Source organism: Canis lupus, chromosome 3 (assembly GCF_003254725.2).
Source record: "Canis lupus dingo isolate Sandy chromosome 3, ASM325472v2, whole genome shotgun sequence".
NCBI classification, from domain to species: domain Eukaryota; kingdom Metazoa; phylum Chordata; class Mammalia; order Carnivora; family Canidae; genus Canis; species Canis lupus.
The window spans coordinates 5,188,627-5,205,071 of NC_064245.1; the positions used below are offsets into that span (position 1 = coordinate 5,188,627).

The 16,445-nt window shown below is 33.3% G+C and overlaps 2 long non-coding RNA genes across 11 annotated transcripts in view; one reads left to right on the plus strand and one right to left on the minus strand.

The window, feature by feature from the left end:
• The window catches only part of LOC112653344 (uncharacterized), an 87,888-nt gene that overhangs the window by 71,237 nt on the left and 206 nt on the right, over positions 1–16,445 (plus strand). Inside the window, exons 6-7 of one of the 5 annotated variants that reach the window (XR_003132083.2) lie at positions 1,796–1,841; positions 3,374–3,471. The exons of 3 other annotated variants lie outside the window; for them this stretch is intronic. This is a non-coding gene — a long non-coding RNA (uncharacterized LOC112653344). The remainder of the gene's footprint in view (positions 1–1,795; positions 1,842–3,373; positions 3,472–16,445) is intronic. One more of the 5 variants, XR_003132084.2, reaches the window with a different exon arrangement.
• The window catches only part of LOC112653347 (uncharacterized), a 48,014-nt gene that overhangs the window by 25,101 nt on the left and 6,468 nt on the right, over positions 1–16,445 (minus strand). For 4 of the 6 annotated variants that reach the window (XR_007409673.1, XR_007409672.1, XR_003132093.3 and 1 more), the window contains exon 2: positions 4,589–4,626. This is a non-coding gene — a long non-coding RNA (uncharacterized LOC112653347). Of the gene's footprint in view, positions 1–4,588; positions 4,627–10,815; positions 10,942–16,445 lie in introns of all 6 variants that reach the window. The other 2 variants (XR_007409674.1, XR_003132094.3) reach the window with 1 other exon arrangement.

The window sequence follows — 16,445 nt, forward strand, 5'->3', positions numbered from 1 at the left end:
GAAGAGAAGAGAAGAGAAGAGAAGAGAGAAGGAGGGAGGGAGGGAGGGAGGGAGGGAGGGAGAGGAAAGGAAAGGAAAGGAAAGGAAAGGAAAGGAAAGGAAAGGAAAGGAAAGGAAAGGAAAGGAAAGGAAAGGAAAGGAAATAAAGAAATGGCAAGGATGTGGAGAAATTTTAACTCTTAAGCATTATTACTGACAACATTTAATAGTATAGCTGCCATGGAAAACATTACAGTGGTTTCTCAAAAAAATAAAAAGAGAAATACCATATGACCTAGCAATTCTACTTCTAGGTTTATACTTAAAAAATGCAAACAGGTTCCCAAAGAGATATTTATATACCCATATTCATAGCAGCATTTTTACAATAAATAGAAGCAACTCAAATGTCTATCAACAGGTAAACAGATATGTAACATGTACTATATACATACAATGGAATATTATTCAGCCTTATAAAGGAAGAACACTCTGACATATACTACAACATGGGTGAACCTCAAGGACAAAGTACTAAGTAAAATAGGCCAGTCAAATAAGACAAATGCTGTATGATTCTACTTTTATGAAGCAGATTAGTCCAAATCATAGAGATATAAGGTAGATCGGTGGATGTCTGGGGGTGAGAAGAGGAAGAAATGACAAGGAGTTACTGTTTAATGGATATAGAGTTTCAGTTTTGCAAGATGGAAATGAGTTCTGGAGATGGCTGGTGGTGTTGGTTGCACAAGAATATAAATGTACTTGATACCCATGAACTGTACAATTGAAAATGGTTATAATAATTTTTAAAATAATTTAGTAATTTTTAATTAAAAATTAAACAATTAAAAAATGGAAAACATATGCAAGACATATATAAGGCAGAAATTGTTATAAGAACCTCACAATTGATTTCACTGAAGAAAAATTTAAGGTAGGTGTTAGAATTCTTAACTGATAGGAAAAGTGGCACAACATCTGCAAGTTCACACAGCTAGTAAGTGAGAAAGCTGGACCTGAACACAAGCAGTGGCAACAGTGTCTGTACTTCTGCACTCTTAACAATCAAATTACTATCTATTCTTGACAATGTAGTTAAAGACAAAAATGTCCTTGTGTGAAAGTTTCATTTTTTATTTTTGATAAGGGGAAGTGGAACAGTTCTTAGATCTATTATCAAAATGCCCTATTATGCCCCAAAAGAGATTTTAGCCTTAGTTCTCAAAGCTGTTAAAAATGATCAGGAAAGTGAATATTTAAAAGGATAAACAGAGGCGATCCTGGATGGCTCAGATGGTTGAACATCTGACTCTTGGTTTCCACTCATGTCATGATATCAAGGGTTTTTGATTGAGCCCCATGTTGGGCTCTGTGCTCAGCAGGGTCTGCTTGAAGATTCTTTCCCTCTGCGCCTCCCCCAGGTCATGCACTCGTATGCTCCCTAAAATAAATCAATAAAAGTCTTTAAAAAAATACAAAAAGAATGAAGAAAATGGTAAGAAATAAAGGAGCAATGCTGAGTAGCAAGAACTGTGACTGTGGAATGAACTGGTCCTGTGCTTTTAGATGGAGTAAGGGCACACTGGGAATCTGAGATTCATGACTGAATTCCTTTCTGAGGCCAGGATCTATTTTGTGCCAGCCTTCGTGCTCAGAGCTTTCATAAATGTGCCTTCACTTCATCTCTCACAGTGATTCTGCTATAGGAAAACCATTATCAATTTATTTCCATAACATTGTTTTATATTATGAAGAATATTCCAATTTGAAAACCACTTTTCTCCAAACCATTTTTAACTTTGTATATTATTAGGTAATGACAAAGCATTGTCAGTTTTCTTGGACTTCAACAAATTTGGGTAAGATATTTTTCTTGTTTTGTTTGATTTAAATCAATTCATTAGAGAGTTTATCTTTTAAATTAATTCCCTTTATCACCAAATCACATTCTGATTTCCATCTCCCCTTACTGAATTTATACTACATTTTTAAATTTAATTATGTTCTTATAATATGTGCACTATTTTTTTCTGTGCATGCATTTTTCCTTCTGGAAACTATCTATTTTCCCTATAGTTAGGGGAAACAAATATGCTCATTACAGCAGTAAGAGAACTGGGCATGGTTTATGGCAAGTCAGTTATATCGTGGTGCCTCAGTCTACTGTGTTCTTTCTATAACAAATAAAGTGTGCCATTTTTGCATTGATGGGCCACCTGGATCTTATTACTTTGGTCAACCCAGTACTTTTGCATTAGCCTGCCATTCTTACCAAGTGTCTGTCAGTGTGTGTCTTGTATGTGTGAAGCTTATTTTTTTCCCACAGATGCCAGTAATGTGCTTGCTCTTATTCACCAAGTCAAAATAAAACAATAATTGTTGATACATTTAAATCTGAAATTTCCATCAATCTGTGTAAATGCTGCCTATTATTTGTCATGATCAACGTTCATGGGAGATTGAGGGAAAATAGTTCAATCATCACAATACGTACTATTAACCACTGTCATATTTGAGTCTATAGTGTGCTGACTCTTAAAAAAAAAAAAAAAAAAAACACCTGTAAAATATATGCCAGAAAAAAGAAGAGCACATTACTAGAGGATGCATGCTGACCTTTTACCTCAGAGTAAAATGGGCTTATGATTTATTTCTATACCAATTAGCTAGAGCTTATAAGAAATTGCTAGCCAATTAGGATAACACAGAAAAGTGACCTTAAAGGCTATTCTTGTGCTTTAAATATAATTCAAAATATTGTTGATAATCTATAAAACTGTTTTATGATGTAGTTAATTTAGGTTTCAAGGTGAAGTATGGAACAGAAATAACCAGCTGGACTATTCAGACATAATGCTTTACTTTTAAATTGATTTTTTTCTGATTGAATTAGGCTTTGTAGTAAACATATATTTTATATCCATTAACTTTAAAGATTCAGTAATACTTTATAAGGTAAATTATTCGCAAGTAACACAGTTTTGTAACACTATATTGATACAAGCACATTAACATCGTTACCAATCAAGTATTCAAGTTGGTATTAGATTTAAACTTTTAAGTTAAAAAAAATCACAATTTTTTTTTATTAAGTAAGTAAAGATACCACTACAAAACTGAATAAAGAAAATGTTTCTGGAGTGCCTAGTGGCTCAGCTGATTAGGAATCCAACTCTTGATTTCTGCTTGGGAACCAGCTTAAGATTCTCTCTCTCCCTTCGCCTCCTCCCAATACCACCCCCGGCTTGCCCACGTGCCCTCTCCCACCACCACCCCCAGTCTCTCTCTCTCTCAAAAAAAAAAAAAAAAAAAAAAAAAAAAAAAAGGTATACTTCTTATTGGAAACAAATTTAGAAGAAGTAAAAATTATAGTGCATTTTTTTCTCTTTAGATTTCTAACTCAACCTAACAAGTGTTGTTGACAATACAGTTCATGAGATTATCTGCATCAGGACAGGCTTATCTAAATCACAAATAAAGCGTCAAAAGGTAGGTTCTGTCATCAGCTAAAAAAGTGATAAAAATACCTAGGGCACAAGAGGTTTAGAATCTTTGCTTACATAAGAAAACTTTGATTTAGTTTTTAACACATCCTTTCTATTTATACTAGGGGTCAGGGAGACAAAATATTTAAAATTTTACATAAAGTGTTAATCCTGGAAATAGAATTACTACATTCATTTCCTCATGGTTAAGAACTGAACATTCTGAAAAGAATATGTGATAACCAAATTACTGATTTGGAGTTAGGGCTTGGTTATCTGTACCAACAATCGGACACCACTAGAATCTCCTCAGTCTCATTCTGTTAGCAGCAGTAGGATACTTAATGCCCCAAACCTACTATTTGGTCACTTCCTAAGTTATTCTTCTTTTCTCTTCCCTTCCTTCCACTATCATCCCCTCCTCTTTTGCTGTCTTCCTCCTCTGGCCTGCCCTCCTTCCTCTTTCCTCCTTCTTCTCTTTCTCTTCAGTTGGGACTTTCTACCTGGTATTTCTCCTAATTCAAATCTTAAGAGGCTAACATTCGGTATACATCTTGAACTTCTCATGGCTTAAGTGCTGCCTTCTCTGTAAAGCTTTAAATAGACACAAAAATATTTTCTCTGTCAATAGATTTTCCCTAACTTTGGCATAATAATCAGCATTGCATCATGCTCAATGTTTTGTGTGTGTGTGTCTTTTCCTATCCCTCTCCCTACCCCCCTTGAAGGCAGGGATAATGTTCTCCTTATCATTGTATCATTAGCTTTAATACAATTTGTGAAACACAGATTTGTATTGAGTATTTATTTTGTAGATGAATACTTGTATTTTTAGATTAATTTCCCCAATGGCTCAAGTAAGTTAATTTTGTTCTCTTTGGAGACTTTCAAAGGGGTTAGAATAGCATAAATGCATTTTCCACTTTCAAGGTGCCAAGTTCATGTGGAAGAATAATATATCTAGGAGATGCTTTCCAACAATCTTCTACAAATTTATGCATCCAAACCAAGAATCTGAAAATTCCAACATTAGGTTTTCCAACCTTAGAACTTGGGAATCTCTTAAATGCTACAATTGAATCAGGGAAGTATTGAAATTATGATTACTTTTTTCTACATACCTTTGGACTTGGATGGCATGCCACTCAAGTATTTTGATCTAGAAGTCAGAATATAAAATTTTAAAACATGTAGTAGTAACAGTAACTACAGCAACTAAGATAGCAACAAAAACAGCAAAACAATAATAAAATTTACTGATAGTCTTCCATGTTTAAATTGCTGACAGAAATTAGGCATTTCTGCGGATTATAATTTACTTTGTATGGGTATGTAATCCTATATTTAAGAAAAACTTTTGACAACTTCACATAAATACCAACCTTTACATGGTTAACTTATATGAAATACTACAGAGTATCCAATTGATCTTACCTGAGAAACTTGGGCAATAGACAATAAATATATTGCTAAAATTCACATTCCAAAGGTAAAATAATTTTGGTCATCATTATCAATGGATATTAGGAAGTGAAAGTAGGTTTTAAAGGAACACTGGAAGGGGAAATACCCATGAGATTCTATTTATAAATAATGTGCTGCCTGCCAGTGTACTAACTTTTAAACATTTCTCACTTTATACTCAATGACAAAATGCTATTATTATGCCGTTTTATAAAATAGGAAATAGGTAAGAAAGGGTAGGTACCATCTACATTGCAACTCAAAAAGTAAACGTCTGGATTAAATTCAAACCCAGTTCTGTCTGCCTGACTTAAAAGGCTATGCTATTAATTACTAACACCTTCACTTTTCATAGAAAGATGCCTTCTCACTATTATGCCAGATACATTTGCTCTGCACTTTCCCCCTCACAGGGAATTGGCTGTTCTTCTAGATTTATTAGTTCTTTGCTTAAAGAGGAAGGTAGAGAAAAGTTTGAAAGGTTATTGCAGTTTTGTGAGAGGGCAGAGGAATATTTCTGTTGGAAAAAGGGTAAAAATGTCTGAAGACCTCTTTTTTTTCCTCTCTTATTAGGAATTGTATTCTTTAAACTTTATTTAAAAATCTAGAAATAGGGATGCCTGGGTCGCTCAGTGGTTGAGCATCTGACTTTGGCTCAGGGTGTGATCCCAGGATCTGGGATCGAGTCCCACATCAGGCTCCCTGCATGGAGCCTGCTTCTCCCTCTGCCTGTGTCTCTGCCTCTCTCTCTGTGTGTGTCTCTCATGAATAAATGAATAAATAAACCTTTAAAAAATTTTTAAAAATCTAGAAATAAAAACAACTACCATATTGAGCACTCACTGTGTGACAATCACTGTATTAAATACTTTACATATACTATTGCTAATTGTTAAAACACTGCCTCAAAATAAATGTCAGTTTCTTGTTTTAAAAATGAGGGAAACGAGGCTCAGAGAGATTAAATGATCTGCCCAATAACTGCAGATCTAGGACTAGCAGCTGTCATATAAATGCCTGTAGAGAATGAAATGTCCACGTACTCTCTACTCTAGCAAAGTAAAGGAAAAATGACTGACAATATTGAGGGATGGCATAATCTTACATAGAAGTAAAAAGACCATCAGTAGAATGAGATGATGCTGTATAAAGACATGTTTTCCTTCTTGGATTATGAATTTGAAGTTTCTACAGATTAAGTAGTGACCCATTATAAAAGCTAATACTAATATACCAATTGATAGTGTATTTATCATTTAATGAACATTTAGTATTCTTACAATATAATCTCCATTTTTACAAAAACCTTGTGAGGAAGCTGACATATATACTTCTAATTCCAGATTATAGATGAAGTAACAGAGACTTTTTCAAAGTTTCAACATTTTGTCCAAAGTTATACAATTAATTGGTAAATAGAGTAAGGATTCAAATGCATCACTGATTAGTACCTTGTCCTATGCTCTTACCTAAAGAAAACATCCTATTACTAATTGTGTTAATGATATCATTTTAAATAACAATCTCTGAGTTAAGTGTAAGTTACATCCAAAGTAACATGTCTGGCCAGAAAAATAGAGATTTTTTTTTTAAAACTCGATAAAGAGTGGCTAAGTCCCAGTTCACAGACTTTAGCCCTAACTTTTCCCTAAAAGTTATTATTATTATCCTTATTCAAGACTTTCACAGACACTAAGGCCCAGTACCCAAATCAAAAGCCATATCAGTAGGAAATCAGTAGTAGAGTTGAGGAGGAATAGCTAATGACTTTGTGACCACCAAGAATGCTGCTTATCTCTTCAGCACACGTATCAGAGATAGCTATTTCTAGACCATCCCTTAGTTCTGACAATGATTCCCAGTATACTGTGATACCAGAATTTCTTTTGCTCTGGAGCTGACCTTGTAAACCAAGGGCTATTATCAGTTGCAACTGGTTGGGGCTGGGATACACAGAAATTTAACTATATATTTCTGAATGGGTTATTGTACTCAGGGGAATATTAAAAAATCAAGAAATCAGCACATTACTGACAGTTTGTTAGGATTTTTTAGTATTATGGGACAATGTAGATTGGGTATTGGAATAATTAAGGAAGATTTGTGATTGGATATGCAAATATAACTTTAAAATCTTGATTAATAGGCCAATGCCAATAACAGGAGATCTCTAAAAGAAAAGTACAAGAATTTACAATATTTTTTATCAGTGACTTGGATCATGACTTAGAAGCCACCCTTTTCGTATTTGTGGATGACAGATTCAGGAGGATTATGTAATATATTTCATGACAGTGGAGGATTTAAAAAATCTTGATAGGCTTGAATGATGGACTAAAACCAATAAAGAAAAATTTGACAAATAAATATAAGATTCCCCATTTAGATTAAAAGCAAGTTACATAAGCGTAGATTCAGAGAGTCCTATCTCAAAAGCAGCTTGGTGAAAAAGACTAGATATTTAAGTTGGTGACAGAAGCCAACAATGAGACATAAATAATAAATTCTAGGCTGCTTTAATAGCCTTGCAAGAGTATGTAATGCCTATATGGCACTATTTTTCAAAGTAGATTCTAAAGAATATCCAGTATTGAATCTTGAATCAATTAGCAAGTCCTAAAGAACAGCTTATTTTATTTTTATAACCAGAAAGAAGAGAATAGGACAGAATAAGATTGATGGAATAAAAAATACAAAATTGCATTGTTCAGACAAAGGAATAATTGCGTGGTGAGGGGGTTCTAGGTATAGAGACAGGCAGACTGGATCATCACCTATATGGGGGCCAGAAGTTTTGACTACTTCAATTACTTCTGAATTCCCAGTCCATAAGCAAGAAGAGAGCATGGCACATGAAATACACTCAATAAATGTTATGCAAGGAATTATGACAAAAATATATTTTTTTACTATGGCTCATGTGAAAAAGTTTAAGAGCCACAGCTTTCTGTCACGCTGCATCATCAAGACACTGGGGCACCTGAAAATTTTGTAAGGTATATTAACAGAGAGGTTCCAAATTAAGTTCATCAGGATGGAGCTATCTGATTTAACTCCCATACTATTGTAAAAACTATAGGAATAGTGATATTCAACCCAAAAATATTTTGGGACTACATAGTTGTTTTTATATAAATGAACATTTAAGAGAAAGAATGAACATTTCAACAAATCTTATACTAAGAGGCACACTTTATTTTTATGAGAGAGAGAGAGAGAAAGAGCCTCTGAACAGGGTGGAAAGGCAGAGGAAGAGAGAGAGAGAATCTTAAACAGGCTCCATGGTCAGCTCAGAACCCTAGATGGGCCTCAATCTCACCATCCGGAGATCATGACCTGAGCCGGAATCAAGAGTTGGATGCTTAACCAACTGAGCCACCCAGATACCCCTGGGAGTCATACTTAAAAAAAAAAAAAAATTTTAATATTTCTAGTATGGAGGTGGCTTCCCACACTTTTCTTGTTGTGATGTCTTGATACTGATACTTTTAAAGCAGATAAATTCCTTAATTTACCAGGAGGACAGATACTGTAAATTCTTTCCTGAATATACTTAATTTTTAGTTAGGTATCTTTTGGTATAAAGCTTATTTCCATATTTTAAAATATAATTAAAATAATTAGTTGATTAGTTGGTTGGCCATGCTAAGAACAGTGTAACTGGTACTGCAAAGGAATCCAGAAAGCAACTGCATTATAGTTATAATATATTAATTATATTAATGTAACCACTTCCATTGTTTCTGAGAAAGAGAAAAATAGACCAAAAAACTTATTTATAATGACCACTTTTATCATGGAATATCACCTATTTTCTTTTAAACAGAATCAGTTATTCCTCATGTGATGGCTTAGATTAAATTGAATTAGATGTTCTTTTTAAACCAAACCCAAATTCTAATTAGATGGTCACTTGAAATAGCATAGCTAATTCTTCATAGAACCTAAGGAATCTACTAAATTGAATTGCATTATTGGTATTACTAATAGATTAAGAATTCAACAATTTCAACTACAACGGTGAAATATTTACAAGTAAATATGAGGAATTAATTTTTTCTTGGAATCAGATTGCCATTTTATAATTTATTATATAATCTATATTTTATTATCATATTTTTAAGTTTTTTAAAAAATTTATTTATGATAGTCACAGAGAGTGAGAGGCAGAGACATAGGCAGAGGGAGAAGCAGGCTCCAATCACCGGGAGCCCGATGTGGGATTCGATCCCGGGTCTCCAGGATCGCGCCCTGGGCCAAAGGCAGGCGCCAAACTGCTGCGCCACCCAGGGATCCCTGTTTTTAAAACCCAAATTAACACTTTTCAATTTTTTTAGAATTTAGGGTTTTTTCTGATTTTAAAGAAAATATGGAATTATTGTAGATAATTTAAAAATAGAAAAAGGACAAAAATACTAATTAGTACTCAAAGCAAACTCATTGTTAACTTTCCAGTGTATATTTTCAGTTATTTTTCACACATGTATTTTTATTTTTTTAAGATTTTATTTATTCATGATAGACACAGAAAGAAAGGTAGAGACATAGGCAGAAGGAGAAACAGGCTCCCTGCAGGAAAACCATTGTGGGACTCGATCCCAGGACCCCATGGTCATGCCCTGAGCCAAAGGCAGATGCTCAACCACTGAGCCACCTAGGCATCTCTCACAAGTGTATTTTTATAATTTGATGTTAAATTAGGGTTAGTTTGTAAGCTATGTATTTTGTTACAATGACCTTTTAGATGATTCTTATGCCATATTTTAAAAATAATATTTTTCTAACTATAAAATATATAATTATTTTCTGACAGGAAATATTCTACATTGTTACTATTTTTTCCTAAATAGTCCAGTTTTCTTTCTTTCCATGAATATTGTATATCTCTCATATATATGTGTATATATTCCTGAAATATGATATATATATAAATATCTGCTTTTCAAAAAGACATATATGTCCAATAGAATCTCTTGTTGCATTTCTTAATCAGTAAATTTCTCTACAAAATATGACAAGATCATGTATTATTAATATTTTATTTTCCCCAGGAGGGGGGAAAGCAGCAAAGAGAGAACAATTAAAGTACTTTCCTAAGGGAAATAGTTAGAATCTGAATATTTTAAGGAATATGCAGCAATTTGGGGTTAAATAAAACCCTTCAGAAATCTATCAGTTTGTAAAATGGAAATTATAAAAGAGGATATAAAACTCATCATAGTCTGAAATCCAACTTGAGATATAGAGAACTTTTATTTATAACTTTTACTCCTATATGATCATCCAAATTCTTTATTATTATTACTATTATTATTATTTTTTTAATTGCTAAAGTAACCTTTATTATGAAGCAACATTTTTTTTGGTTGAACATTGTATATCAAACATAACTGAATATTGGCAATGTTATATTATTTAACATAAGGAGGTAGAATTATTTAACATAAGTGGTCTCACTGTTCTCAAATTTCAAATGTTAAGTTAGAATTTCAGGTAACCTCGAAAGAAAACACTGTTTAAAAAACAAACTCATTACAGATCTGAAAAAATAAAGTGATTAAAATTATCCATAAATTAATTCTAGTACAGTCCAGGACTTTGAAAATGAGAAGTAAGCTACCTTATTGAATTTGAAAAGAACTGAGAATCAGATATTGTTCTTAAGTAGTATTGCTTCCAAATAAAATTAGCATAAAGGACAAGATTATTGAATTGAAGATAAGGAATATAGCTTGTTTAAAAAGTCATCCATGAATAACTATCTGTATGTCCTAAAATACTGTCTGTTGTGAGTTTAATAGAACAATGTATTAGTTGTCAACATCTCGAAACAGGTTTAAATGCCTCAAAATGAAGGAATGAGCAACAAAGAAACAATATATACCTGCAATTTCAAGAGAACAATGGTAGCATATGCTTGGCATTATTCAGTAGGACAACATCTCATAATGGAGGGGAGAAAGAGCTGAGGAAATGGTCTTGACTTACAAATGTGCTCAGAAACTTCAGCCTAAAATGAATGAATGGAGAATTATGGAAATCAATAATCCCAACTGGATGATATCTCAGTGGTGAGGAGAATCAGATATACCATCTCTACAGTAGTATATACAACACTAATGAAAAGCAATTAAAGGAAATATGCAGGAATCTCAGGGACTGAACTATGAGGAAATGTTTCCTTAATATATTTTCTGTGCCAAGCACTGTTTTAAGAACTGGGGGATATAATAATAAGTGTGATTACTCCATAGGTCCCTCTTCTTAAGGTAGGCATAGGGCTGTGGATTTTGGAGTGGAGAATGTAGCTAATAAACTACTAAATTACTACTATAAAAAACAAACAAAAAGGAGCAAGATAACTTTAGATAGAAGTAAGTGGTGAAAGAAAATAAAATGGGATAAGAATAAGAGCAATTTGTTCTGGAATTCAAACAATGTTTTAGGAAAGAGGATATTATAATTGATTTTGTAAGCACAGTCTAGCATAACTTTAGGTGCATAAATAATTGGGGACTATGCTCTAGGAGTAATTTAAGGTGGTGAAAATGAATAGCAAACTGAGTCATAAGAATATAGGGTGAGTTTTCTCAGGTAGGTATCAAATATATATTCTAGTTCCTACTCATTCTTTATGAAGAATGTATTATCCAGGGGCAGGGCAATATGGAATGAGAGTCACTATAAACTTTGTGGAATTTAGTAGTAAATGTTAAAATACTGGACTTAAAATATCAATGATCAATGGTTTTATTTGGCATATTCTAGTTTTAATAATACAACTTAATAAATTTTCTTCAATTTTTCCATATTATAATCTAGGCACTATACTAAGATTCAAAAACACAATGTGAAAACTCTTAAGGAATTTATTAATCAGTATAAATGAATGATTACTAATATTAGAAGAAGGAAATTAGCATGGGGAAACACGTAGTGTATTTATACAAGTAGTGTTATATTTAAGGGAATTGCGATAAAGAGAAACTGAGATGTTTCATACTCATAAAGATTGAAATATGACTTCTAAAATATTTCTGAAGTGTGTTCTATACAGTCAAATAGGAAACATGCTAACATTTAAGTATGGGCATTTGAAAGACTCATAAAAATCAGTCACAAATGATTTATTCTGACATGGGAACATGCACATGGGATAAAGTATGTCTTAAATGTTTGGAATATGTGATCAAATATGTGGTTTACTCTTTTTCTTATATGAAGAATTGATTGCCTAAGAGTGATTTACTTACCAAATGGATTTGAAATTTTTTGTTCAAAATATTTGATTAGTAACTTTATCGTTATAGCATTTATAATTAAGAGTAAGAATAGGAATGTAAAATCTAATATTTCTCCAAGGACAATTCTATAACATGTTCGTGAATATATTGCAAGATCCAATATTACACTAATAAGTTCTTTCTGAGGGTCATTCTCATAAAATAAAAAAATTTGTTCTCCTGTGACAGAATCTGAAAAATAGTTTTTAAGACTAATTAACTGATTAATGTGCTCTTTCTTTTCATTTTTGACCATCAAAGTAGTGTCCAGAACTTAAAACCTCTATATATTTATAATAATGATTTCTCAAATTATATTTTTACCAAAATAACACATAAACATAGACATTGTGGATGTCAATTAACAATATATCCTTTTACTTGATTAAATGTCCTATCTACGCAATTTAATGTACAATACTGACACTCAATAGATAATTAGAATATGTGACCAGAACTTGCTACTATATAATAAAAAACCTTAATGTATTTTAGACAGAAAAAAAGGAAATAATCATCCAAGCTTTGCTTTAAGTATTTTAAAAAGGGATAATGGGGCAGCCCTGGTGGCACAATGGTTTAGCGCCGCCTGCAGCCCAGGGTGTGATCCTGGAGACCCTGGATAGTGTCACATCAGGCTCTCTGCATGGTGCCTGCTTCTCCCTCTGCCTGTGTCTCTGCCTCTCTCCCTCTCTCTCTTTCTGCATCTCTATGAATAAATAAAATCTTTAAAAATAAATAAAAATAAAAAGGGATAATGGTATCTTAAGAAGAGATCAAACAATATGGTACAAATAAAGGTAATATTTTCCAAGGAATCTGGAACCAGTTTCTGTGAATACTCTCTCATAAAATACAAAAAGTAACTATACCTTCCATTGTATACAACATAGGAATTCTGGCATTGTCTGTAATATTATCTCAGGAAGATTATCAAAGACTGACTTTGAAAACATTATAAAAATTGTTATGGATAAGAAACCCAAAGTCAGTAAAGCTGATAGTAGTGACATGAGTTAATTAAGAGCTTTAGTTACCAATGTATCTACTTTTTCCTACTAGTTAAATCTCTGGAAAGCAGAGGTTAAGGCAATTTTTATACAACACTGAACAATGTTAATGATGATGGAGGAAGTTCCTGAAAGGTGGTCCCAAAAAATCTATACAACTATTATCAACTCCAGCTGAAATCATTACGTGAATGTTGATGATGAACTTTATAACAGATTATCTTGAACTTTTAATAAGGTTCTTAAAATCATTAAAACTGAGATAATCACATACCCATGTATTACCTAGCGTAGTACAATATGAATTATACACACTGTAATAATATGTTCTTGGGGGGAAAAAAAACAACAAACCTCTGAAACTATCAGTTTACATACAATATGGAGGTTAAGGTTCATGTTAAACTACATTTTGAAGTTGTAATCAGCCAAACTCAAGAGTTTGGAAAATTCTGGAATACATAATTAAGCCGCACCAACTATTAAATGACATGAAAAAAAAATACAAATGGGGAACGATTCTAAAGTAAAGGAGATTTAAGATACATAAACACCAAACAAAACATGGGAAACTCATTTTTATCCCAATTCTATTATCAATTATAGAAGATATTTTTGAGCTAATCAGAAAACATGAGAAACAGACCAGGTATTAGATGATTATTATAGAATTCTTGTTTATTTTGTGAGGTGTTAAACAAAATGCCCTTATCCATTGAGATACACATAAGAAATATTTATTAGTAGAGTGATGTAAAGTCTAAGATTTGCTTAAAAAGAAAACTGGACACGCATATAAAGTACAAGTTTGTGTATGTATGTTATGGGGGAAAGGGGATAAATGAAATAATGGCAGAAAATTAATAATCGTAATACCTAAAAGAGGCAGGAAAAGGACACCCCCAAAGATGTCTAGGTCTCAATTTTGAAACCTATGAATATTTTGTTATATGTCAAGGGATAATTAATGTTACAGATATGAGTTTGCTTATCAACTGCCCATGAAATAGATAAATTTTCCTGACGATCCTACAGTGCAGAGCAGAGTGAATCAATGCAATAATGAAGGTTCTTATAAGTGGAATAAGAAGGCAGAAGGGGTAGAACCAGGAATTGCCAACGTGAAAAAGATTTGGCCTGATGTTGCTGGCTTTGAAGATGGGGGAATGACACCACAAGGCTGCAGGCAGCTGCTAGAAGCCAGAAAGATAAGAAAACAGATTCTCCCCTAGAGTCCAGAAAGGAAATCTGTCCCCATTTTTCACACAGTGAGATGCATTTTTGACTTCTGACCTCTAGGACTCTAGAATAATAAATCTGTGTTTTAAGCTACCAAGTTTATGTATTTTTGTTTTACAGCAGCAATAGGAAAATAATGTACTAGGCTTAGGGTATGTGGGTTTCGTTATTCTCTTTACTTTTTTTTTAAGATTTTTTTTTAAGATTTTATTTATTTATTCATGAGAATACACAGAGAGGAGAGAGAGAGAGATAGAGAGAGAGAGAGAGAGGCAGAGACACAGGCAGAGGGAGAAGCAGGCTCCATGTAGGGAGCCCAACGTGGGACTCGATCCCGGGTCTCCAGGATCACGCCCAGGGCTGCAGGCGGCGCTAAACCGCTGAGCCACCGGGGCTGCCCTATTCTCTTTACTTTTATATCAAGTTTAAACTTTCCATAGTAAAACCTTTAAAAATACATTAAGATTCTGAAAAGAATTGTCCATGACCAATTTTGTGATTAAAGTCCAAGAGCAAAAAGCTTAATTTAAGGATATATGAAATCTAACTTAAATAACAGGACTAGGGCAGCCCCGGTGGCGCAGCCGTTTAGCGCCGGGGTGTGATCCTGGCGACCCAGGATCGAGTCCCACATTGGGCTCCTTGCATGGAACCTGCTTCTCCCTCTGCCTGTGTCTCTGCGCCTCTCTCTCTGTGTCTCTCATGAATAAATAAATAAAATCTTTTTAAAAAAAATAACAGGACTAGTTGTGAAGATGTTCTTCGTATATAATCAAAGATATTATAATTTGGTTTAATTATTTGAGCCATATGGTACTATTAAAAAAAGAAAAAAGTGGGCAACATCTTCATAACATTTGAGATGTCACATTTGTAAAGACAAACTATATTGAAAACCACATGATGACATCATCAATTACTACATCAGGGAAGATGGTAGGTACTCTTCATGACCTTTTGTGTTAAGTAGCCCCTGTTAAATTCTGAATTCTGTAAGCGAGGCATAGTTGTAACAATGAATCCCTCTATAAACACTACATTTTTAGACCCAAAAGTCAAAGGTGATAACCTATTATTTTCTTAAAATGCAATTTAAAATTATATTTTATTCAGCAGAATTATATTCACATGAATATTTTTATCTGCCATAAGGGGAGACGGTGACTTTTTCGAGGATGGGGATTTTTTTTCTATCATCTAAAAAGAATTCCCTATAACTTCAAAGGAAATTAACTTTGTTTCAATACTTAAGAAAAAAGTAATGAAACTTTCCCTCTAAAAATCATTTTAAGGTAATAATAATAATAAGGGGTACCCAGTTTTGGTACAGCATTCAGCTCTTGATTTCTGTGTCTTGCGTTTAAGTCCCACATTGGGCATAGAGATTAATTTTTTTTAATAAAAATAAAATAGTAATAATAAAAGGTGACATAGAAGCAAATGATTAAAAAAAAAAAAAAGAAGCAAACGATTTCCAGTGTTTGGCCTGTATATGTGATTCTTGAGCAATGATGTAACACTATCACAGAGAGCACAGAGCAAAGGGCACATGCTTCTCTCCTTATTCTATGAAACTTGCATGAGGCATATTTCTTTTAGATCAACTGCCCATTTCACTTATCATGTAAAAGAAAAGGGAAAAAACAAAGTCAAATTCAGTCACGAAAAACTGATATGATGGTAAAACTGGAGGAAATGGGTGCATTTTTCATCAATAGTGTGGGTATTGGTTTAAGACTATAATTGCTTTCATGGCAAAAACTAGAAAACGGTCAATAATTACTTTAAGAGGTAGGTTTTCCTCAACTATGAGCTAAAGAATCAAGTGGGTTATTTTCTATCTTCACAACCTGTATACACTCTGCCTACAGTAACAAGTGCAAGTGATGATTTCACCATTATTTCCAACATTCTTTGTAATTAAGGTTTGAGGGTAGAGATAAATATGTGAGTGTCTACCTCAGAAAGAATATTTAAAGCTT